The 25852-nt window shown below is 48.9% G+C and overlaps 1 long non-coding RNA gene across 1 annotated transcript; it reads right to left on the reverse strand.

The window, feature by feature from the left end:
- Positions 1–326: 326 nt before the first annotated feature.
- On the reverse strand, positions 327–24345 carry LOC121023286 (uncharacterized). Its single transcript, XR_005787336.1, has 2 exons — positions 24247–24345; positions 327–689 (listed from the first exon to the last, which is right to left on the reverse strand). It is a non-coding gene; the product is annotated as an uncharacterized LOC121023286 (long non-coding RNA).
- Between the last annotated feature and the right edge of the window lie 1507 nt (positions 24346–25852).

The following is a 25852-nucleotide window of genomic DNA, read 5'->3' on the forward strand; positions in this document are numbered from 1 at the left end:
CATCTGTGAGCACAGGCCACCTGTTCTGCAGCATGTCCCTTGCTTGGTATGTCTGACCATTTCTTCCAGGTCAGATGTTCATGGCCACACATTATGAGTGACACCGAGTCCCTTCCCAAAGGCCCAGAACACTCCAGGCAAAGGTGATGCCTGCCAGGTGTTCTCGCCTGTGCCAATGATAAAGGAGCCAATGGGAGAAACTCTGAGGCTTAGTAAACATCTCCCCGGGACCTCTCCCCCAACCATTTTCTAGCACCTATTGGCAATTCTTGCCTGAGTCAATTATTACTACTGTGATTGCAGGATAATGGTCTTTAAACTCCTTCTCTTGTTCTCCATTTATTGGTTGACATTCTACTGCAAGGAAGAATTGTTGGTTCCCGGTCTCATTTGTCTGTTGCGATATGGGCTTGCAGGTTTTTGCTTTATTCAGGAAGTTATAATCCGTTACTGTCATTGCTTATACTGATGCTGTCAGCCTGGCTCCCGCGTCCTCCAACATGTCCCCATCCTTTTTGAGCACTTCCTTGCTCTCTGCCACTACAATCTGCTCCAAATCCAGCTTACACTTTCACTGCCCTAGCCCTGGATTCCACCACTTCTCCGGGGTTCCTTTAGAGCAGAATGTTTCTTCAACACAAGGTCTAGGAGCTAGGTGTGCTCATTTTCACCAGGGTGTCCTCTGGGTGCTAGAAAGAAGTATAATGAATAGCACCATGAGTTCACGCTGTCACTTCTAGCCCCACCCTAACTTTGCGGATTCCTCCTTGCGTCCACCAGACCACATCTGCACCACCTCCCCAACTTCTGACAGAATCCCTGTATTTCTTATCTAGTTTGTCTTCTGAACACACAAGACAGTTCTAGAATTGCTATACCCACCACCGCAAATGGCAAACCTACAAAGCTTGGTCTGAATTTCTTCTTGTCTTTAGACTGAGTCTGTAGTGACAGTATTGTGTTTAGAAATTAATTGAGTTTGTTTTTTGTTTTCATCTCTGTCGTTTTCTTAATCATTTGAAATATGGTTGGGTTTGGCTTTCCGTTTGTATTCAATTTTAGGGTACCCTATCCATTGTTCTTGACTGAATGTTACTTACGACTATAGCAAACGTTAGCAAGGTTTAAAATCAGAGCGATAGATATGGTTTCTTCTGCATCTATCAGGAGATAGATATCCTCACATGTGGTCTTATTTTTCTTTCTCAACGAAAGGTAGCATATTAATTATGCTTGTCAATGTAGTCTGGACCAACTTCTTATGGACCAGGAGGTCACCCCACCCCAAGACATTCCCCTGCATGGCTGCTGCTCTATGGTTCCGGATTATTCCCATAGTTGTAATGGCCAGTAATAACTATATTTGTTCCCATGCATTTCACACTGTTGGAGGTGTATCTTCAGGGCAAATTCCCAGAAGCAGGGTTGTAGATCCAAGGGTAAAGGCATATGCGGTCCCATTAGATACCCCAGATTCCCCTTGGCACAGAGAAATTTGCAGCCTGGGCTTGTGAGGTGCATCTACCCCACAGGGAGCTGTCGTGTCAGCTGAGCCATCTCAGGGTGGGTCAATGAGCACTTTCGTCTTTGTAAATGAATTTGAGCATCTCTTTGTGCATTTAAGACCATGTTTATATTGCATGTTGCGTGTTGTCTATCTTTTGCCCATGTTCCTATCTGTCCCCACACTTGATTATTAAGAGTTCTTTATATACTAGGGATATTGGCACATAACCTGAAGGTACTCTCCATTTGTTATGTTTCATCCATCTCTACCTTTGCCAACTTTCAACACGGGCAGCATTGTTGTTTTTTTTTTTTCTCCACGTCATTGAATTTTTTTTTAATGTTTATTTATTTTTGAGAGAGAAAGAGCATGAGCAGGAGAGGGGCACAGAGAGAGGGAGACACAGAATCTGAAGAAGGCTCCAGCACAGAGCTGAGCTGTCAGCACAGAGCCTGACGCAAGGCCCAAACTCACAGACTGTGAGATGATGACCTGAGCTGAAGTCAGACTCAACCGACTGAGCGACCCAGCCACCCCCACGTCATTGAATTTTAATCGTTTCTTTATTGCATGGTGTTTCGAGTCTGTCTGCAAAGGAATCCAGCCATGTTTCCCCATCCTCTCTGTATGGTTTCATTGTTATGTTTAGAACTTTGCGTTGTTTGCAGTTTAATTTTGTGAAGGTATGAGGTATGCATCCAATTTTGCCTTTTCCTAAACGGCTTTAGGGGCGCCCAGGTGGCTCAGTTGGTAGAGCGTGAGACTTTGGCTCAGGTCATGATCTCAGTTCATGGGTTCAAGCCTCCCATTGGACTCTCTGCTGTCTGTGCAGAGCCTGCTTCAGATCCTCTGTTCCCCTCTCTCTCTCTCTCTGCCCCTCCCCCACTTGCACTCTCTCTCAAAAAGAAACTTAAAATAAATAAATGACTTTAGTGTTATTTATTTAAAATTTTTTTAAGTTTATTTTTATTAAGTTTATTTTTTTTAAGTTTATTTATTTTCAAAGAGACAGAGACAGGTAAGCAGGGAGGGGCAGAGAGAGAAGAGAGAGAGAATCCCAAGCAGGCTCCACACTGCCAGCACAGAGCCAGATGAGGTGCTCAAACTCACAAAACTGTGAGATCATGACCTGAGATCATGACCTGAGCCAAAACCAAGAGTCAGACGCTTAACCGACTAAGCCACCCAGGCACCCCATAGTGTCATTTGTTTTTAACAAGTCCGTCTTTCCCCTGCCTTTGTCATATACTGAATCTCCAAATGTTCCTTAATTTTCTATACCAGTAGAAATAGAATCCAGGCACATGTATAATTTTAAATTGTCTAAGAACCACATTAAAAAAATAACAAGAAACAGGTAAGATGAATCTTTTTTTTTTTTTTCTAAGTAGGCTTCATGCCCAGTGTGGAGCCCAACACGGGGCTTGAACTCACAACCCTGAGATCAAGACCTGAGTTGAGATCAAGAGTCAGATTCTCAACTGACTAAGCACCCCCAGTTTTAATATTTTTTAATTTCATGTAGCCAGAATATCATTTCAACATGTAGTCAATATAAGCGAATGATTGATGAGGTAACCTGACTTCTTTTGCTCACAAGCTTGGCTGTGTTATTCTCACAGCCCATCTACATCAGGACCAGCCACATCCCAGGGGCTCGGCGGCCACTCATGGCCAAGGACTGTGCTATCCTGTCCCTCCTGCCCTCCGGTTCGGGGACAGCCGTGCACTGTGGTAGTTATAAGGGTGCAGACGGTGTTTGCATGTCCCACAAGGATTTTATTCTTTCCATGTGGAGGCTAACTTTGCTCAATGCTGGTGCCTCTCTCCCCAGAGAATATCCTTATTTTTCATTAGGACCTGTCTTCTCGAAGCATCAGGGGCAGCTGGAATTTAGGTGAGAAAGCATGAGAAATTTCTATTTTGGGGGGAATTCAGTCTAGGAAAATGTATCTTTCCTTCATTTTGCTACTGGAGGTCTGTTCATCTGCTGGATACTGTAAAATGACTCCTTAATTTGAATACTGAATTTTCTTCTGATTCTCAAACCTCAAACCAGCTTTGTAATAGCTTATTTGGAAGTTTTCTGAAATGTAAAAATAAAAATAGAAGCCTTATTCTATGTCTTATTTTCTTTAATTAAGTGCCTGGCGTCTTGGGCTGCTGGAATACAATTCTGAATAAAATGAACTCTGGTTTTTTGGTTTTAACTCTTTTCTTAAAAGATGTGTCTGTGCTAACATCCCTGACTTTACACTAAGTAGATTTTAATTGCATTTCCACAAACCTTGGCTTTTTCTGCTTATTCCATTTCACTCTTTCCGCTGTGGCTAATCCTTCCCTATGTAAGATTCTTGCCCGGTAGAGGTCCAGATGCAGCTTTCTGCTGGGAGTCTGTGCTCTGGGTTTGAGCATCGCCTTGGGGAAGGCCAGAGTTCTTCCTGCCCTGCCTTCTGCTCAGAATTCCACAGCCTAAGCAAATATGTTTGGTCTCTTTGGTCTAGCCACTGGGGCCAGGCCGACCACACTGCCAGACTTCTGAGCGAAAGACTTGCAAGGTTAGGAGTGGGGGAAGAAAAACAAAATCGCCTCCTTCCCCGCTGACCTGGCTTGGTATGCAGACACTCGTCACCATTACTCAGCTCCTGACAGAACGGGAGCTTCAAGTTTTCATCTGGAGAATTGCCTGCGGGGCAGGGTTGCTGTGTCTGCATAAAAATAAAAAGTCGGTTTTCCTCCAGGGCCACCCGACTCCTCCTTGCCAAGCAAGCTCCCCGGAGTGGGGTGGGGCAGGGCAGCCTGGTCCTGGGGCTTTGCCTGTTTTCCTCCGCTTGGCCTCCCTTTGTTATGCCCAGAATTCGTGATCCCCAAAGACCACTAGGGAGCCGAGTCCGATGCAAAAGCAAAGAGCCTTTATTCGAGCTAGCTCGAGCTCAATCCCCTACCTGTACCGACACAGCAGTGGGATACCGGGGAGAGAGAGCGAGTTTCAAAAGGACAAAGGTTTTATTGGGGCCTAGGGGCAGTTGGTGAGGTAATGGCTATGGCCTCAGCTGATTGGCTGGGGAATGGTCCGAGTCCTCTTAGGCAGGTGAGGGGGGGAGTTACTCAGGGGAGGAGGTGTGGTCAAGGTGAAGGACACAGAACAAGATGGAGTCAGCCGGCTTAGGCCTGCCCTTTCATTCCCCCCTTGTCATGTAGCTTAGGGACCCAGTCATGGGACCGGCTGCATTTATGGTGACAAGGGGAACAGAGTTTGGAGGTTTACGCAAAGTTCTGGGAAGCAAGTGTCCCTGGGGTGGCTCTGGGAGGTCTGATTAAGTATTGTCCCCGAGCTGGTGTCTATGATCTGCCAGGTGATGTTTTGGGGGGTGTGGGACTCCCGGCAGCATGAGCAATGACAAGCAGAGTTAACAGAGTTACCAATATTAGGTGGGTCGAATGCGCTGTAGCTTGAGCTTGAGCGGGTTGTGTTGGTCCCGACTGATGGCCCATTGCGTGACGAAGTCCTTCTGTATCGAGGAGGGGTCCCCTGGCTGAGCGTGGGTGTGATGGACCCAGGTCGCGATGCTGTCTACCTTGAGAGCGGTGGGGGTTGTCAACACCACGATGTAGGGTCCCTTCCAGCGCGGCTCGAGAGTTTCTCAGTGGTGCCTCTTGACGTAGACCCAGTCTCCCGGCCTGTACTGATGAGGTGTCAGGATCGGGCCAGCCTCGTAGATGGCACGGAGGCGCGGCCAAATGTCCTCGTGCGCCCTCTGGAGCCCGCTCAAGGAAAGAAAAAGTTCTTGATCTTTAAACTCAGCAATAAGTTCAGCTCGAAGGCTGGGAATAACAGGGGGTGGCCTGCCAAACATGATCTCGTAGGGAGTAAAACCCAGAGTGTAAGGAGTGTTTCTAACCCGGTAAAGGGCGTACGGTAGGAGAGTCACCCAGTCCCCACCAGTCTCCATGGTTAATTTGGTAAAGGTCTCTTTTAGGGTTCTATTCATTCTTTCTACCTGTCCTGAGCTCTGGGGCCTATAAGCACAATGTAGTTTCCAGTTTGCCCCCACCGCCTTGGCTACTGCCTGTGTTACCTGCGAGATAAAAGCTGGTCCATTGTCTGATCCTACCATGGCAGGAAAACCATACCTGAGTAAGAGGTCTTCTAGTAGCTTCTTAGCCACCGTCTGAGCCGTTTCATGCTTGGTTGGGTATGCCTCCACCCAGCCAGAGAAGGTGTCTGTAAATACCAGGTCCTTGTGTAGTGCCTCGTCGAAGATGGTGGGTAAATTTTTGAATCCCTGAGGTAGACGTGTCCAGGTGAGTTGCCCATTGTAGCCCTCCTCCGGATCATGCCACTCGAAGGCGAACAAGGGTTGGCTCTGGGGTGCCAACGGCAGACTGAAGAAGGCGTCCTTTAAATCTAGTACAGTATACCAGACCCTGGAGGGCGCCAAGGAGCTCAAGAGAGTATATGGGTTGGGAACAGTTGGGTGTATGTCCACGACCCTCTTATTTACTTCCCGGAGGTCTTGTACCGGTCGGTAGTCATTTGTGTGAGGCTTTTTGACCGGCAGTAAGGGAGTGTTCCAGGCAGACTGGCAAGGAACTAGTACCCCTTAGGCTTCGTAGTCTCCGGATGTGTGGCTGGATCCCTTTCCGGGCCTCCTGAGACATGGGGTATTGTTTGATCCTTACCGGATTCTCTCCTGGCTTGAGCTCTACCAGGACTGGGGTCCTATGAGTGGCTAGTCCCATCCCCCCTGTCTCTGCCCAAACCGAGGGGAATTCTCGCAGCCATCTGTCTATATTATCCTCTCTCGGGAGCGCCTCCTGGTGGAGGAGGTATTCATCCTCCAGTTTCATGGTCAGGACCTGGATGGGGTGGCCCTTGCCATCGGTGACCTGAGGCCCCCCTTGTCTGAAAGTTATCTGAGCTCCAATCTTGGTCAGTAAGTCCTGTCCTAACAGCGGGTAGGGGCATTCTGGTATTACCATAAAGGAGTGGGATACCCGGCCCGTTCCCAAATCTACTGTTCTTCGGGTAGTCCATGAATACTGGCTCATACCAGTTGCCCCTTGTACCCAGGACTTTTTGCTAGCTAGTTTTCCTTGTGGGGTGCAGAGGACTGAATGTTGTGCTCCGGTGTCGACAAGGAAGTCAATAGGGGTCCCCTCCACTTTAAGAGTTACCCTGGGTTCGGGGAGAGGGTCCGAACCCTGACTCCCCTAATCACTTAGTTCATCCAGCTCTAGGACTTTTACTCGATCAGTCTTGCTTCCTTTCCTGCCAGCTCTTTTTGGACAATTTCGGGCCCAATGCCCTATCTCCTTGCAGTATGCGCACTGATCCTTCTGCAGCCTCTGCTTCCCCCCCTTGGTGCTTTTACCTTTTCTTGTGTCGTCTGCCAGCTGCCGGAGACGGCGGTCTCGTTCCTCAGGGAAGTCAGCAGTGGTAGCTAGTAGTATTCTGGCCAGGTCTCGAGTCTGCTTACTGCTGGCAGCCACCATGGCGCGAGCCTGCTTGTCCTCAGGAGGCTCCCGGTTATTATATACCTTTTCGGCTACCACCAGTAAGTCCTGCAGACTTTTTTCTCCTAGTCTATCTATTTTCTGTAATTTTCTCCTAATGTCTATGGCCGATTGGTTTACAAAGGCCTTGATAACAGCTGCCTTGCTTTCCGGAGCCTCTGGATCCATGGGGGTATAGGTACGGAAGCCTCCATGATCTGTTCTAAAAAGGCAGCTGGAGATTCATCTTTTCCCTGTTGTACATTTCCTACCTTGGCCAAATTGGTTGGCTTTCTAGCAGCCATTCGGAGACCCCCCATTAGAGTCTGGCGGTAGACCCGGAGCCTCTCCTTACCTTCTGCCGTGTTGAAATCCCACTGGGGCCGAGTTAAGGGGAAGGAGGCATCTATCTGAGCCTGGTTGGTGGTGGGATTTCCGTCTGTGCCTGGAACTAGTTTTCGGGCCCCACTGAGGATTCTTTCTCTTTCTTCAGTCGTGAACAGGACCTGCAAAAGCTGCTGGCAATCCTCCCACGTGGGCTGATGGGTAAAAAGAACAGAGTCTAATAAATCAATAAGCCCTGCCGGTTTCTCGGAAAACTTAGGATTCTGAGCTTTCCAATTGTAGAGGTCACTAGTGGCGAAAGGCCAATAGTGATGGGGCTGATTCCCCTCCGCGTCTGGGGGTCCGGTGGCTCGCAGGGGCAGAATAGTGGAGTCGGCGGTGGAGGCAGATTGCCCCCTCTGAGCCCTTTGTCTGGCAAAGGGCGGGCTTCCCCCTGGAGCATTTCCGCCTCCCGCTCTCGGAACAGCGTCTGCCTCCCCCGGAGGGGGAGGATGGTGTTCTTCCGGCATCCTAGAGGGGTTATACGGGGGAGGAAAAATTAATTCTTCTTCAGTACCCCCCTGTAGGACAGGGTAGAGGGGTGCTGAAGGCTGTGTAAGACTTTTCCTCTTCTCTGTCTCCTGCAAAGCAAGAATGGGTTTTGGCTCCGGAGGGAGCAGGGTTAGGAAGGGCTTAAGCCAAGAGGGTGGGTCTTCTACAAGGCCCTGCCAAGTGATAATGTAAGGGAGCTGATCAAGATGGCCCGCCTTAGGCTGAGAGATGATACTCCTGACTCGGTGGATGGTAGGGAGGTCGAAGGTCCCCTCTGGTGGCCATCCGACATTGAAAGTTGGCCACTCGCTAGAACAAAAAAACTGCAACCGACCCTTTCGGACTTCCACACTGAGGTTGTTAGCTCTTCCCCTCACATCCTTAAAGTGATCAATCACAATACTTAGAGGAGTAGTCTGAGTCTGTCCCACAACGTCCGTCCAGTAAGTCCACAGAACAAAACAGAGAAACACAAAAACAGACAAACAGAGAGCCCCTAGAAAGTCTTCCAACTCCATAGAAGCAAAACTGCAAGCTAGCTTAGACCTTTGAGGGGATTCCATGTCCCTCCAAAACTGATGAGGGGATTCCACGTCCCTCCAAAGACGACGGCCTCACGCCGACCAGCGGGAGCGACCCGCCTCGTCTCAGACCTTTGAGGGGATTCCACGTCCCTCCAGAAGGGAGAATCGGAACGTCTTCCGAAACTCCCGGCCCATGGTCCTCCAGTGCGTCCACTTAGACCGCGTCGGGCACTACCAGAATTCCAGAAATGAGCTCACACAGAAAAGAACAAACAGACAGACACTAACCATGGCCAGTCAGGCTCTCCGGGTCGGGGGTCCCTCGGGGTTCTTGGGGATCCCGGGCCGAGCCCCCAAATGTTATGCCCAGAATTCGTGATCCCCAAAGACCACTAGGGAGCCGAGTCCGATGCAAAAGCAAAGAGCCTTTATTCGAGCTAGCTCGAGCTCAGTCCCCTACCTGCACCGACGCAGCAGTGAGATACCAGGGAAAGAGAGCGAGTTTCAAAAGGACAAAGGTTTTATTGGGGCCTGGGGGCAGTTGGTGAGGTAATGGCTATGGCCTCAGCCGATTGGCTGGGGAAGGGTCCTGGGGAAGGGTCCGAGTCCTGTTAGGCAGGTGAGGGGGGGGTTACTCAAGGGGAGGAGGTGTGGTCAGGGTGAAGGACACAGAACAAGATGGAGTCGGCTGGCGTAGGCCCGCCCTTTCACCTTCAGCAATCTACTTTTTAACTTTTTTCCGGTAGGTGACAGAGTCTCAATATTCAAAATTCCAGAAGTGTAAAAAGATGCAGACATAGAGAATTCTGCCTGCCTCTCCCGCCTGTTCACCAACACCCTTTCTGTTGCCCACTGATGGGGCAACTTCTTGGGACCCTTCCAGGGTACTTGATGCATGTACAAGCACATGTGTGTATGCACATATTTTCTCCTGCTACCTTTTTCATACACATGGCAGCACACTATGCCCACAGGCCTGCAGCTTCTTGGGTGTTTTTTGTGTTTTTTTTTACTGTGGTAAGAACACTTATCCTAAAATCTATCCTCTTAATAATTTTTTTTCGGTATTAACTATAGGCACAGCAGACCTCTAGAACTTAATTGTCTTGCATAACTGAAACTATATCCCCCATTGAATTGTTTTTTATTATTTAATTTTTTAATTGCAGTAAAATGTACATAACAAAGCGCGCCATTTTAATTGCTTTTTTTAAAAGCTCTTATTTTTTAGGTAATCTCTACACCCAACGTAGGGATCGAACTCACCACCCTGAGATCAAGAGTTGGAGGCTCCACCAACTGCGCCAGCCAGGTGCCCTGCCATTTTAACTACTTTTAAGTGTCCAGCTCAGTGGCATGAAGCACATTCAGATTGTTCTACAGCCATCCCAACCATCCATCTCCAGAACTTTCTGTGATCCCCAACTGACACTCTGTCCCCATTAAACACTAGGTCCCATTTCCTTCCCCGGCCCCCTGGGAACCACCATTCTCCTTTCTGTCTCTACGCGTTTGACATTCTAGGGACCTCATTCATGTATGTGGAATCTTACAGTATATATCCTTTTGTGTCTGGCTTCTTTCATTTAACATAATGTCTTCAAGGTTTATTCATACTGTAGCTTGCGTCAGTTTCCTTCCTTTTAAAGCCTGAGTAACATTCTGCTAAGAACTAAGGGCACATCCTTTTCTCTCCTCAAAGTGCTCCAGTGGTTCAGCCAGAATGAAAACTGGAGCTCTCACCCCCTTCACAGCCCTTAAACAACCCCCCCCACCACACCTGTCCCCTCCCTGGGATGCAGTGCGTGACACCTGCCCCACCCTAAGCCTCTGCCCTGTGCTCTCCGCAGCCCCCCCCCCACCAGCCACCTGCCCTCCAGCTGCCTTCCTCCTATTGTTCTCCATAGCCCTTCTGACCCCACTATACACTGCAGAACCTACGCACTTTATTTTGATTATTTATGTTCTTCCCCACTTAGAGAATAAGCTCCATTAAGGGCAGAATTTCTGTCTGGGGTGCTTCCCCAGAAACCCATTCAGCGCCAGGCTCACGTGGGTCCTCAGTCAGGATATGTTCAAGGACTTCAATGGTGCAGTTCAAGGATGAATGGATAAACATGGTATGTACATACCATGGAATATTATTCAGCCTTAAAAAAGGCAGGGAATCCTGACACCTGCTACAACATGGATGAACCTTGAGGACATCATGCTAAGTGAAGTAAGCCAGACATAAAAAGACAAATATTGTATGATTCCACTTATATGAAGCACCTGCAGTAGTCAGAGTCATAGAGGCAGAGGGTGGAATGAAGGTCGCCAGAGACTAGGGGAGAGAGTTGTTTAAGGGGAGCAGGGTTTCTGTTTGTAAAGATGAAAAAGTTCTGGAGATGGATGGTGGTGAAGATCGCACACAATGTGAATGTGCTTCATGCCACTGAACTGGACACTTAAAATGGTTAAAATGGTCAATTTTGTTATGCATATTTTACCACCACCACCACCCTCAAAAAAACTCAATGTGTTCAAGGGGTGAATCTCAGGATCTTTCCAATAAGCACACACGAAGATGTCCTTGCATGTCTATAATGGCGGCTAGTGTCTATAGAACTGAAGCTTCCTTCGGGGGCTGCAGCCTGCTTTGCAGACACACTTCCAACCCCAGTCTCAGAAGCCCAGTGCATCAAGGTTGCGCCCATTTGAGGGGTCATGGACAGCATACACAACTGGCTGTCCTGAGCTGGGTATCAGGAGAGGAGCTCTGACCTACCTCGGCTTGGCCTAGATGCCCCAGAACTAGCCCCAGCCCCCCGCCCCAGGCCCCAGACTGCAGACTCCAAACCTAGACCCAATCTCCAGACCCAACCCCCAGACTGCAGACTCCAGGCCCAGACCCCAGACCCAGACCCAGCCTCCAGACTCAGCCCCCAGACCCAACCCCCAGACTGCAGACTCCAGGCCCAGCCCCTAGACCTAGACCCAGACCCCAGGCCCAGCTTTAGACTCCCGAGTCCAGACCTCAACCCCAGACCCAGCCCAAGATCCAGCCTCTAGTCCTCAACCCCAGACCCTGACCCCACTCCCTGGCCCCAGATCCCAGATCACAGCCCAGGACTCCAGACTCAGACCCTGAACCCCAGTCCTATAGCTCTCTGATGGGGGGAGTCACCAAGTGGGTTCTCACCTAAAAGACAAGTGTGAGTGGTGCTCATCTTCTGGGTGGTGGCTCATTCAGACATTCTAGAAAAGCTGAAGTCCTGCACATAGGTGGCAACTTAGCACAAAGACCCTTGATGGTAGGTTAGGGTGCACTGGGCCCTAAGGGGCAGGTCTGTCTCTATCTTGTCTGCCCTGCCTCCTTCCAAAACAGTAATCTCTGGGACACCTGTGACAACAGAACTGGGGCCTTGGGTGAGACCCCGGGAGAGCCCACAGGTCAACATTTCTGTTCTCTGGGACAGTTTAGTTCCCACCTGGACTCAATAAACTGCTCCTGGCAGAAATGCAGGGGGTCAAAGAAGAGGGAGCAGGAGAAGGAGGCCTTATGGAATAGGGAGGGAAGCAGGAGCTGCAGGAAACGGGATGTTGGTGGCACAGGGGTAGGACTGAGGGCTACCTGGCCCCAGCCCACTCCTGGCAGCTCTGGGCATGATGCTCGCCCCCACACAGTGGACACAGCCCCTCCCCTCCTGTCTCCTTCATCCTAGATGGGAGAAATGGATAATAAATCGAGGCAATCAGAAAAACACAGGACCTTATGACCTTAGGATCCAGTAACTCCATTTTAGCTACCCAACAGAGATGAAAACATGTCCTCACAAAGATTTGTACACAAGTGTTTATATTCATGACAGACAACAAATGGAAAGATCTTGAGTGTCTATCCATGGACAGATAACCACATGTGGCCCATCCACACAGTGGAATACTATCTGGCCATAAAAAGGAATGAAGTTCTGACACGCGCTACCACAGGGACGAATCTTGAAACATCATGCTAAGCGAAATAAGCCAGGCACAGAAGGTCACCTATTGTCTGAGTCCATTTATATGAAATGTCCAGAATAGGCAAATCCAAAGACACAGAAAGTATATCAGTGGTTCCTGGGGGCCAGGGGAGGGCAACAAGGAGCAAATGTGAGGGGATTTCTTTCTGGGTGATGGAAATGTTCTAGCGTTAGAGAGTGGTGATGGATGTGTGACATTCGAATGAAATTGTGACATTGTGAATGACATTGTGAACGAAAATACACTGAATTACACACTGGATGAGGGGGGATTCTGTGGTATGCAAATTACATTTCAATAACAAGTTTTGAATTTGATTGTGGGGATGGTTGTGCAATTCTGAGTATAGTACAAACTTTTGTGCACTTTTTTTTTTTTTTTTGAGTAAGCTCTACACCCAAGGTAGTTCTTGAACTCAGGACCCTGAGATCGAGTTGCATGCTCTACTGACTGAGCCAGCCAGGAGCTCCTATACTACAAACTTTTGAATGGCACTCTTTAAATGGGTGAATTGCATGGTATGTGAATTCTCTCTCTCTCTCTCTCTCTCTCTCTCTCTCTCTCTCTATATATATATATATATACAGGCATGCGACCAGGGGTTGTGTGAGAAGGCCCAGGTGGCACTCATACTTGACTCCAGGTAGAGGGGAGGCCCTGAGGGGTTGGACTGAGCTTAGTGTGTTTGAGGGAAGGTGATGAGGTCCGTTGGCCAGACCTCCCAGGGTGAAGGGAGAAAGCAAGGCAGGCATGGGAGAGTGGGCTCAGGCTTCTCATGTGGGCCTGTGTGCTTGGTGAGGGGTGGGGCCTGTTACCTAAAGGTGCAATTCTCAAGGGTCTCCACTGCAGAATGGAGTGCCCAAGGCTCAAGTTGAGGTAGTAAAGATCAGAGTGGACTTGGGTGTTGTGATGGGCTGAACCGTGTCCCCCAAAGTTCATATGCTGAACCCCTAGCCCCAGCACCTCTGAATGTGACTGTATTTAGAGATAAGGTCTTTAAGATTAAATGAGGTCATCTGAGTGGGCCCTAATCCAACATGACTGGATAAGAAGAGGACATTAGGACACATACACTCACAGGGGGACCACCGTGTGAGGACACAAGGAGATGACATCTGTCTGCTGGCCAAGGACAGAGGCCTCAGGAGAAACCAGCCCTGCCCACAGTGGATCTCAGACTTGTACCCCCTCCCCCTCCAGAACTGTAAGGAAGTACATTCTGTGGTTTAAGCTGCCAAGTCCGTGGTATTTGTCACAGCAGCCTGAGCCGGCTAATACAGGTGGTAATGGGGAGAGGACAGCAAAATTTGAGTATGTTTAGGACTTGCTGACAGATGTGGAGAATGAGGGAGAGGGACAAATGATGTGATCTGGAGATTTTTATTTGAGCAACTGGTGGGCAGTGTTGTCTCGGGTCATACGGGAAGCCCAGGGCAGGAGCAGGTATGGTACCTCAAGGGTCCATCCAGTGTGCAATACCTATGAGGCTTCCACATGCTGCTGTTGGAATGGGGGACAGCCAGCCTAGGGGGCTGGAGTTCTGGGACAAGGGCCCAGGAGTTCCAGCCCTCACCCGAGCTTGGGGTCCACAGCCTCCTTCACAGGCACCTTTCCTATGGGGAGCACTCCTCAGTGACTTCTCCTCACCTGCCTATGCTGCAGCAAACAAAAACAACAATCAAAAGGCACCCTTGGGCCGGGGTCTGCAGGAGACAGGTCGCTTCCCTCTCCCATCAGTTCCGTGCACTGTGCCTGTTACGTGTCACAGGGAAGCATGTGAACAAGACGGGCCAGGGGACGGCTCTCAGGGGTTTGATTCATGTGACAGGGACGCTAACACATAAATTAAAGAACCACAGGTGCTGGAGAGAGATGCACGTGGTGCCCAGGCCGAGCAGTCCATCCAGCAAGGCCAGCAGGCTGAGATGGCAGCAAGGAGGAGCCAGCTTCCACGAGACGAGGATGGGCAAAGGCCCTGAGGTGGAATGCCATTTAGCCTGAGGAAAGAAGGGGAAATGGTGGAGCCAAGGAGACAGCCTGAGGAGGAGGGGCCATGGTGGTCCCCAGTCCCTGCCCCTTACCCACAGATGAGACCCAAGATGCTGGGACATTTGCTGAAGGCAGTGCAGCCACTTTGGGGTGGGGTTACAGCTGCTTGATCTTCGGTCAACAGTGTTTTCTTAGGGATTCCCCTTGGATCTATGAGTTGGGAATGGGGGTCGTCCACGCAGGAAAAACACTGAGATGGTTGGAGACACTGTGGGCCCCAGAGGTGTCAGTGCCTTAGAGAGAGCCAGCCAAACACAGCCTGGTGTCCTCTCCCTGGCCAGCCAGGACAGCCCCAGGCCTGTCCTCAGCAGTCATCGAGCACGCAGCCGCCAGCACGGAATGCACCCTCTCAGTGCCTCCCCTGGAGCCTGAGACAGCTGCATTTAGCTCTGCCATCCTCCACGTGAATGCCGGCCAACTCAAACATGCTTGTGTGGGGTTTCTTCCTGAGTTAGAGCAGTGCAGCCACAGGCTGGAGTTTCAGCACCGCGCATAGGCCCTCCAGGCCGCCTGCCGCCCTAGCTGTCCTCCTCTGTCCCTGACCCCATCATCCACCCACCCTGTGGCCCTCAGCTCCCGGAACACTCCCCTGCTGGGGTCCAGACTCATGCACTCGGCATGATGTCTCAGAGGCACATTGGTATCCACATGGACACACTTTCTCCCACCCTTCCTCTCCCACCATGCCTGTTGCAGTCATTCCTGACCACACATTGGATGATCCACTCCTCTCCACCACCCTGCCCTTGTCCTTCAGGGCTCTGTCGTAACTCATCCCAATGGAGGAGTGTCCCTGCCATCTGTTACAGTCTACCCCCACACTGCCGGCCAGAAATCGATCAATATAGATTATCCAGTCTGCAGAACAGAGAAGTAAAAGATTGGCCCCAAAACAGGATGAGGTTTTACCGATTGTAGTTTTCAAAGATGACCACAACAATGTCTTCCATTCCACATGTGCTTCTAGACCCTTAATAGTCCCCCTTGAATGTAAGTGGTCTTATACTGTCTTAGAAACAGTGGATTACAGGGGCACCTGAGCGGCTCAGTCCGTTAAGCAATGACTTCGGTTCAGGTCATGATCTCAGTTTGTGAGTTCGAGCCCCGCGTCGGGCTCTGTGCTGGTGGTACCTTGGAGCCTGGAGCCTGCTTCGGATTCTGTGTCTCCCTCTTTCTCTGCTCCTCCCCCACTTGTACACACTCTCTCTCTCTCAAATAAATAAACATTTTAAAACATTGTAAAAAAAAAAAAAGATATTTTAGAAACAGTAGATCACAACAGAAGTGATGCCTCCCAACTTGTGAGGCTGGGTCAGAACAGATAAGGCAGCATCTGGAGCTGCCCTGGTGCTAGAGCACTAGTGCTTACAGCCTTGAGGCCTCCATGCTTCAGGGTCCAGGCTAGGCCACCTGCAGAGCCAACTGTCAGGCTAGGCCACCTGCAGAGATTGATTGCCAGGCTGCCTCACCTGCAGAGATGATATAAAGAAGCCCTAACGCGAGAGGGGGCCTGGCTGGCTCAGTGGATTGAACATACTGATTCTTGATTTTGGCTCAGGTCACGATCAAGTCATGGGATCAGGTCACGATCAGGTCATGGGATCAAGCTCCATGTCAGTCTCGTGCTGAATGTGGAACCTGCTTAAGATTCTCTCTCTGTCTCTCTCTCTCTCTGCCTTGGCTCTTCTGCCCCACTCGTGCTCTTTCTCTAAGAAAAAGAAGGAAGAGGAGAAGGAGGAGGAGGAGCCCTTAGAAAGAAAAAAAAAATGGAAAAAAAAAAAAAGCCCTGAGACTTCATGGAAAGGGAGATGTCCAGCCGGCTGCTCCAACTCCAGACATTCTCTGCCTAAATCACAGGAGCTACCCAGCTGAGCCCTCCTGAATTTCTGACTCATAGAATTCATGATAATCAAATGACTAAACTGATGTTTTAAGCCACTAAGTTTTGAATTGGTATCCAGTAACACATAGTCATTTCAGAACAGAATTTACTTTTCATTAATGGTGTCATGGCAACTCAATTGGGAAAACCAAAATTTTTCAAAACAAATGATACTAGGATATTGGACAAGCTGAAGGAGAGAGACAGAATGAACCTTGACCTCTACCTAATACTATACACAAAAGTTAATTCAAGATAGATCATAGTCTTTTTTTTTTTTAATGTTTATTTTTGAGAGGGAGAGACAGAGTGTAAGCAGGGGAGAGGCAGAGAGATAGGGAGACACAGAATCTGAAGCAGGCTCCAGGCTCTGAACTGTCAGCACAGAGCCCAATGCAGGGTTTGAACTCATGAACCTTGAGGTCAGACGCTTAACTGACTGAGCCACCCAGGTGACCCCAGATAGATCATAGTCTTAAACATAACATGGAAACTATGGAGTTTCTTTTTTTTGTTTTTAATTTTTAAAATATTTATTTACTTTTGAGAGAGAGAGAGAGGGGGAGACAGAGTGCAAGCAGGGGAGGGGCAGAGAGAGAGGGAGACACAGAATCCAAAGTAGGCTCCAGGCTCTGAGCTGTCCACATAGAGCGCGAGGTGGAGCTCAAACTCACGGACTGAGAGATCATGACTTGAGTTGAAGTCAGACTCTTAACTGAGTGAGCCACCCAGGCACCCAAAAACTGTAAAGTTTCTAGAAGAAACAGGGGAGAATATACTCATGAATTTGGAATAAGTAGGCAAAGACTTCTTGGAGAGAAACAAAAAAGCATGAAATATAAAAAATTGATACATTGAAATTTATTAAAATTACAAACATTTATTTCTCAAAAGACACCATTAAGAAAATGAAAATCAAGCCTTTGTCTGAGAAAAAGTATTTGCAGTGAACTTGTATCCAGAATATATTTAAGAACACCTGCAAATCAGGGCGCCTGGGTGGCTCAGTCGGTTAGGCGACTGACTTAGGCTCAGGTCATGATCTCATGGTTTGTGAGTTTGAGCCCCACGTCGGGCTCTGTGCTGACAGCTCAGAGCCTGGAGCCTGCTTCAGATTTTGTGTCTCCCTCTCTCTCTGCCCCTCCCCACACTCATGCTCTCTCTCTCTCTCTCTCTCTCTCTCTCTGTCAAAAATAAATAAACATTAAACAAAATTAAAAAAAATAGCACCTGCAAATCAGTAATAAAAAGATAATCCAATTTTTTATTTTTTTATTTTGTTTTATTTTTAAAAAAATTTTTTTCAACGTTTTTTTTTATTTTATTTTTGGGACAGAGAGAGACAGAGCATGAACGGGGGAGGGGCAGAGAGAGAGGGAGACACAGAATCGGAAACAGGCTCCAGGCTCTGAGCCATCAGCCCAGAGCCTGACGCGGGGCTCGAACTCACGGACCGCGAGATCGTGACCTGGCTGAAGTCGGGCACTTAACCGACTGCGCCACCCAGGCGCCCCAAATCTTGCCCATTTTAAAATTGGATTATCTTGGGGCGCCTGGGTGGCACAGTCGGTTAAGCGTCCGACTTCAGCCAGGTCACGATCTCGCGGTCCGTGAGTTCGAGCCCCGCGTCGGGCTCTGGGCTGATGGCTCAGAGCCTGGAGCCTGTTTCCGATTCTGTGTCTCCCTCTCTCTCTGACCCTCCCCCGTTCATGCTCTGTCTCTCTCTGTCCCAAAAATAAATAAACGTTGAAAAAAAAATTAAATAAAAAAAAATAAAATGGGCAAGATTTGAATAAACACTTCACAAATGAAGACATACACATGGGCAATAAGCACTGAAGAAACATTCAGAATCATTAGTCATCAAGGAAATACAAATGAAAACTGCAATGAGATATCCCTATACAACCATTAGAATAGCTAAAATAGAATACTGACATTAACAAGTGTTGGCAAGGATACAGGACAACTGGAACTCTCATATACTGCTGGTGGGAGTGAAACAGTACCACCACTGTGGAAGCAGCTGACAGTTTCTTATAAACATAGGCCTATATGATTCAGGCATTCTATCTTAATTATGGATCTAAGAGGAAGGGAAATATATTTCCAAACATATATGTTCATAGCAGCTGTATTTGTAATAGGCTAAAACTGAAAACAACCTAAATGTCCATCAACAGTGAATGGATGAACAAGCTGTGGCATATCTATGCAAGATAATATTACTCAGAAGAAAAAAAAGAACTATTAATACATTTGGGGACATAGATTAATCTCAAAATAATTATGCTGAGGTAAAGTCAGAGTTTTCATAAGTACATACTATATAATTCCCTTTATCTGAAGTTCTGAAATAGGCAAAATTAATATATGGTGATAGGAGATCAGCAGTTGTGTGGGGCTGGGACAAGTATGGTGGTGGTGGGAATTAACTGGGAAGAGGCACAGGAAACTTTATGGGATAATGAAAGGGGGTCTTTTATTTATGTTTTAATTTTTTCAATGTTTATTTTTGAGAAAGACAGAGATGTGAGTGGGTTAGGGGCAGAAAGAGAGGGAGACACAGAATCCAAAGCAGGTTCCAGGCTCTGAGCTGTCAGCACAGAGCCCAACGTGGGGCTTGAATTCATGAACGGTGAGATCATGACCTGAGCCGAAGTCGAACACTCAACTGACTGAGCCACCCAGGCGCCCCTGGGGTCTTTTATTTTTAAGTTTATTTATTTTTGAGAGAGATAGAGGCAGAGCAGGGGGAGACAGAGGATCTGAAGCAGGCTCTGTGGTGACAGTTGAAAGCCCGATGCAGGGCTCAAACTCATGAAACAATGAGATCATGACCTGAGCTAACGAATGCTTAACCAACTGAACTACCCAGGTGCCTCAGAAAATAGGGTCTTGGGGCGCCTGGGTGGCGCAGTCGGTTAAGCGTCCGACTTCAGCCAGGTCACGATCTCGCGGTCCGTGAGTTCGAGCCCCGCGTCAGGTTCTGGGCTGATGGCTCAGAGCCTGGAGCCTGTTTCCGATTCTGTGTCTCCCTCTCTCTCTGCCCCTCCCCCGTTCATGCTCTGTCTCTCTCTGCCCCAAAAATAAATAAACGTTGAAAAAAAAATTAAAAAAAAAAAAAGAAAATAGGGTCTTGATTGGGGTTTTGTTTACATGGTTCTATATACTTGGCAACATTTATTGAATTGAGAGTTTAAGAACTGTGCATTTCACTGCATGTCAATTTTATCACAAGAAAATAATTTAAAACAAAGTAAAACAAAAAAATGAAATGTCCAACCTGTGTTAAGTGGGTTAAAATAACAATGCTTGCTATTCTAGTTCCTCTGCCTTTCCACATAAATTTTATAACAACCTCATCAATATCTACAAAAAAAGTCTTGCAGGAATTTTGATATTTTTATATTTTATATATATTGATGGGAATATAACTATACATCAGTATGAGGATAACTGACATCTTTACAATGTTGCGTCTTCTAACCCATGAACATAGTATGTCTCTCCTTTTATTTAGATCTTTAATTTCTTTCAGCTGCATTTTGTTGTCTCAGCATGTAAGCCTGTATGTGTTTTGTTAGATTTACACCTCAGTATTTCATTTTTTGAAAGATTGTAAATGGCATTGTATTTATAATTTTGGTTGCCATGTGTTCATTGCTAGTATATAGAAATACAATTGATCTTTATATATTGATCTTGTATTCTGCAACCTTGCTGAAGTGAGAAGAAATAGTCTACCTGCTTAATGTATCTATTAACATATTAATCATTAATCAATATACAGTATATATGTGTGTGTATTCTATGGCTACAGCTATTAAAACTGTATGGTATTAGCAGAGGGATAGACACAGATCAGCGCAACAGGGCATGTTACCCTCCCAAAATCGATCCACATAAACATGCCCAACTTATGTGTTTCAAATTTGTTTTGAGAGAGAGAGAGAGAGAGCATAAGTGGGAGTATGGGACAGAAACAGAGGGCGGTCTGCATTGTCAGCTCAGACTGGAGGCTCGATGCCATGAACCATGAGATCACAACCTAAACCAAAACAACTCAGACACTTAACTGAGCCACTGGGGCACCACACGTCCAACTGATTGTGAACAAAAGTTCAAAAGCAACTCAATGAAGGAAGGATGGAGCAAATGTTGTTGGAGTAATTGGACATCCATAGGCAAGCAAAACACTCAACCGAAATTTTGCACCTTATATAAAAAATATTTCAGGGGCGCCTGGGTGGCTCAGTCAATGAAGTGTCAGACTCTTGATTTCAGCTCGGGGTCATGATTTTCATGATTGGTGAGATCCCGTTTGGGATTCTCTCTCTCCTTTCTCTCTGCTCCTCCCCACCCCCCCCCCACTTTCAAAACAAATAAATAAACATTTAAGACTAGGGGGGAAAAATGGCAGTCCCAAATGCTGGTGAGGATGCAGAGAAACTGAATCATTCATATATATGGCTGGTGGAAATGTAAAATGGTTTGGCTATTCTAGAAAACACTTTGGCAGTTTCTTGAAAACCTAAACATGCAATTATCATAGGACCCAGCAATTGCACTCCTGGGTATTTCTCCCAGAGAAATGAAAACTACATCCACACAAACACTTACATGTGAATGTTCATAGCAGCTATATTTGTATTAGCTACAAACTTTGGTATGTCCATAACGCAGACATACTACTACTCAGCAATATATATGTGTATATATATATATATATAAAAGGAAGGAGGTACCTACACATACAGCAAACTGCATGAATCTCCAGAATAATACGCTGAGTGAAAGAAGCCAATCCCTGTATGCTACATACTATATGATCCCATTAATGTGAGATTCATAAAATGACAACATTATAGAGATGGAGGTTCCCAGGGATTATAGGGAGTGGATTGTGATATATAATATTGTTTTGCAAGATGTTACAATTAGGAGACACTGCTGTATTATTTCTTACAACTCTGTCTCAAGATAACAAGTTTAATTTTAAAAACATGTAAACTCAGGGATGTCCAGGTGGCTCAATCGGTTAAGCGTCAGATTCTTGATTTCAGCTCAGGTCATGATCTCACGGTTTGTGAGATCGAGCCCCCCCCCCCCCATTGGGCTCCAAGCTGACAGCATGGAGCCTGCTTGAGATTCTCTTTCTCCCTGTCTCTCTCTGCCCTTACCCCTGGCTTGTGCATGCTTTCTCTCTGTCTCTCTCAAAATAAATAAATAAACATTAATAAATAAAAAACAAAAAACACATAAACTCTGATGACTGGCTTGCTCATATGGCCACTCATAGGGCCATCTTGGGAGGGGAGAACAGGGCAAATCCGTGAGTCCTTGCACGTGGCCAGCGCAGCCCACGGCTTCCCTGGCCTCCTCACTGCGGGGCCTCACCATCCAAGGCTCTGACATCCTGCAGGCAACCTTTGTCCCATACCACACATCCACAGCATCTGTGTGCCTCTCTCTTTCATCTGAGTCTCAAAAAGCATCAGCTATCAAAGACGTTCTCTATGCCATGGACAAGGCCCGGCAACCACGTGGCTGCAGTCCTGTGGGTGAGCTGGTGCCACTGTCCTATTCTCTGCACCCAGGGAGCTTCTCCAGCAACCTTGTGGGGCTGGGAAAGATCCCATCTCTGTTTCAGACAGATGGTTTGTGCCCAATGCCATTCTCCTCTCAACAGTGACCTGCGAGGTGTGGAGGAAAGTGGGCACCAGGACTAGAGTTTGCTGGGTAAAGAAGGAGGCCGTGGGGGGCCTCATGCATACTTGTCCCCCATAACTCTGGCTACTTCCAGTCTCCTTCCACTCCCAGGTATTGACACAACTTCACTTCCTGTTTACTCATCTGCCCTCTGGAATAGCCTGGAGCTGTAGGCCATGTATCAAATGCCTGGCTGTCCTGGACTGGAATGCTGTCCTGGCCACCACAAAGGCACCAAGACCACCGCTGTCAGCCCCTCTCCATTCTTGGTGTACCCCACTCCTTGTCACAGTTGTGTCCTCCCTGGGGTTCCAGGAGGCCCTACCCACATCCCTCCCCCAAACGGGGTCCCTTGTCTGTCCTGCTGTCTGACAAAGTTAGGAGCCCAAGCCTCTCTGTCTGTGAATGCCCCTTTGCCCTGATTCTCCCACTCAGCTCTCACTGAGAGCACTTGCTGTGTGCCAGCAACTGCAGGTACACTGAGATGCCAAGAGGGAGCAAGGGAGGGGGGATCCCAGCCAAGACTGGGGGTGCCAAGATGAGTCTTAAGGGAGGAGGCATGGAAAGGATCTTGCCAAGTGAGGGGAGAGGAGGCAAGAGGGGTGGGTGGGGTGCCTGGGCTCAGTATGGCAAGAGGGGTGTGGCCTGACATTGAGATGTATGGATAGAAGCCAGAATGGTTAGGTCCTCAGAAAGCTCTTTAAAAATGTGTTGAGGGGCGCCTGGGTGGTGCAGTCGGTTAAGCGTCCGACTTCAGCCAGGTCACGATCTCGCGGTCCGTGACTTCGAGCCCCGCATCAGGCTCTGGGCTGATGGCTCGGAGCCTGGAGCCTGTTTCTGATTCTGTGTCTCCCTCTCTCTCTGACCCTCCCCCGTTCATGCTCTCTCTCTCTGTCCCAAAAATAAATAAACGTTGAAAAATTAAAAAAAAAAAATGTGTTGAGGTGGCGCACCTGGGTGGCTCAGTTGGTTGAGCACCTGATTCTTGGTTTCAGCTCAGGTCATGATCTTGTGGTTCATGGGTTTGAGCCTCGAGTTGGGCTCTGTGCTGATTGCATGGAGCCTGCTTGGGATTCTCTCTCTCTCTCTCTCTCTCTCTCTCTCTCTCTCTCTCTGCCTCCCCTGCTCACTCACTCTCTTTCTTTCAAAATAAATAAATAAACTTAAAAATGGTCCGAGGGCCAGGCTGAATGCAGGGAGGCCCACAGGAGGCTGTGTGTGTGGGCCAGGGTTGCAAGCCTGGGACCAGGTAGGTCTCAGGAATCTTCAGCCCCCATCTCAGGCTGGCTCCTCTTGGGAGAAACATCAGTCTGGTTCTTTGCCCATTTTGGAATTAGGTTGTCTTTTGTTGTTGACAGTCTCTGTTTTTTGATCCTCAAAATTATCTTGAATACCCAACGCAGCCAAAACAGTCTCACTGCGTATGGATGGGGTACCTGAGACAGGCCTGCTCCAGACCTCGGGGCGGCTGGTCCTGCAGCCCAGGACAGGGCATCTGAGGCCTCAGAGGTGCTCTGGTTGGACCCCTGCTTAAGACCAGTGTCTGTTATGGGCACCTGAATGGCTCAGTCGGTTAAGCATCTGACTTCAGCTCGGGTCATGATCTCGCGGTTCATGGGTTCGAGTCCCATGTCAGGCTCTGTGCTGACAGTTCAGAGCCTGGAGCCTGCTTCAGATTCTGTGGCTCCCTCTCTCTCTCTCTCTCTCTCTGCCCCTCCCTTGCTGGTGCTCTGTCTCTTTCTCTTTCTCAAAAATAAATGAATGCATTAAAAAAAAAAAAAAAAGACCAGTGTCTGTTGTGGGAGCTGTGGGCCCAGACCCTGGGCAGGGGGTCTGGCAGAGCTGTGACGTTGTCTTGGCAGCAAAGCCCATACCCAGTATGCTGGTCCTCCTCCCAGCAGCATGCAGGTGGGGACACCAGCCCAGCAACACCCTCACAATGCCCATTGTCACCCCCAGCTCTACAGATTTCTCTGCTTTCCTGGGCCCTGATTTGGCCAGCACCTGCCCAGGACGCCTCTGCCCCATTCCAGGTGGCTCCTTGGGCCTCTGTACTCAATGCTTATGGCCCATGCCCTCCCTCCTGGCCTGGAGGAAGCACTTTATGGGGGCTTATGGCACGTTGACCCCCCCACCCCACCCCCAGGGAGAAACCCTGGGGAAGAAGCCTGGCAATCACCACTTTGTCCTACTTGTGTTGCAGTGTGATACAGCCAGGCAGGGCTGGTGGCTGCTGTGGAGGCAAGAGGCATCTTCCACCTGCAGCCCACAGCTGCCTGGGAAGGTCCAGTGGGAGGACCAGTTTAGCACATCAGCAGTGTGTCCTGCTAAGGAAGCCACGTGCAGCTTCTCACCAGGCAAGAGCACCTATGGGTGGACACGCCAGCACCCGTGGGTGGCCGTGAGCTATCATAGCTGCAAAAAGGAGCCTTTTGGCAAGAGCTTGAGGGAGGGGAGTGAGTCGGAGTGAGTCCTTTTTCCTCGAGGTCCTACTTCCCAGACCCAGCACCCAAATGCACTCTGGCGATGCTTCTTTGGTCTGAGCCCTGGCCAGAAGCACTTTTACTTGGCAGCCAAGCCCCGTGCTTCCCGCGTGCCATTAAGAGCCACTGGTGATGTTGAAGGGCCCTCCTTTTTCCTGCAAAAGCTGCCCAGGCTCGGCAGCTCCATCCCCTGCTGCTTTTCAATCTGGAGAAGACCCTGATGGTGGTTCCTGTCAGGTTCCTCGTGGGCGTGGGCGTGGGCGTTGCTTTAAAGAGCCTTTGGACCGGGGAAGGGGCAAGCACCAACCCAGCATGACACATCCTGCTAGGGAACACAGGCCTTGCCTCATGCATGCATTATTAAGGCTGGCTCTAGCCGGTCACAGACCTTAGACACTTGGCCTCATCCAGTGGAGGGAGTTTGGAGGCCTCCTGGTGTATGGTGGCTGGCCTGTCTCCCACAGACTGGAACCCCCTCCTGAGGGCAATGCATGGCTCTGGCTTGCCGTGGTGTGCCAGGAATACCCGGTGGGGACTGGCCACCTGGGAGCAGACCTCTCTGCTCCAAGGAAGAAGAGCCCCGTCCTCACCCTGGAGGAGTAAGCAGATGCTGCACGCAGGCATCAGAGATGACAGCTCCTTTAACCCCCTACCCATGCCCTCTTGACTCCCACCCCAGTGGTATGCCCAGGGTAGGCAAGGGATCCTCCACAGATTGCAGCCAGAACAACAAGTGGGGAGGAGACCCTGAGTCCTGCCCAACGTGGCCAGTCACCAGAGACCTTGGAAACCAGGTGACTGATGCCCGCTCTGAGGACTCTGATGTCTGCGTTCTTACCTCGGTGTGATAGGCAGCGTACTTGCACCACTGACCTGCCACACCTTCCCTGGGTGGTGCCAAGGCCCTGTGTCCAGCATGATTGGGGCAGGGTGCCATGGACCGGGAAAGTGCCAAGGCCACTGAGGGACATGGCCTGCATGGCTGGGTGGCAGGGTCCGGGGTCCTCCCTGCATCCTGTGTATTCTGGGAGAATTTCCTGATCTGTCTTGGCCTGATGCTTACATGACAGACCAAGGAGCTGGGGTATAGCGAGGATCTGGAGCTGGCCTTTGGAACCCTCGGCCTTCTCTGGCAGGAGAGGCAGGTCACAGGGAAAGGGCTGGACGCTTCCTGCTCCAGCTTGCCAGTGCTCCAGCCCCATACTCTGCCTTTCACAAGCACGTGTCCCATGGGATCTTACAGTGCATGAATGCTCTGGGAGAGTCTCCATGTCGGCGCATTTCATATCTATATCTTAGGCTTCTCACAAGATCG

The sequence above is a fragment of the Herpailurus yagouaroundi genome, unplaced genomic scaffold (assembly GCF_014898765.1).
Source record: "Herpailurus yagouaroundi ecotype Mexico unplaced genomic scaffold, PumYag 545, whole genome shotgun sequence".
In the NCBI taxonomy this organism is placed as follows: Eukaryota; Metazoa; Chordata; class Mammalia; order Carnivora; family Felidae; genus Herpailurus; species Herpailurus yagouaroundi.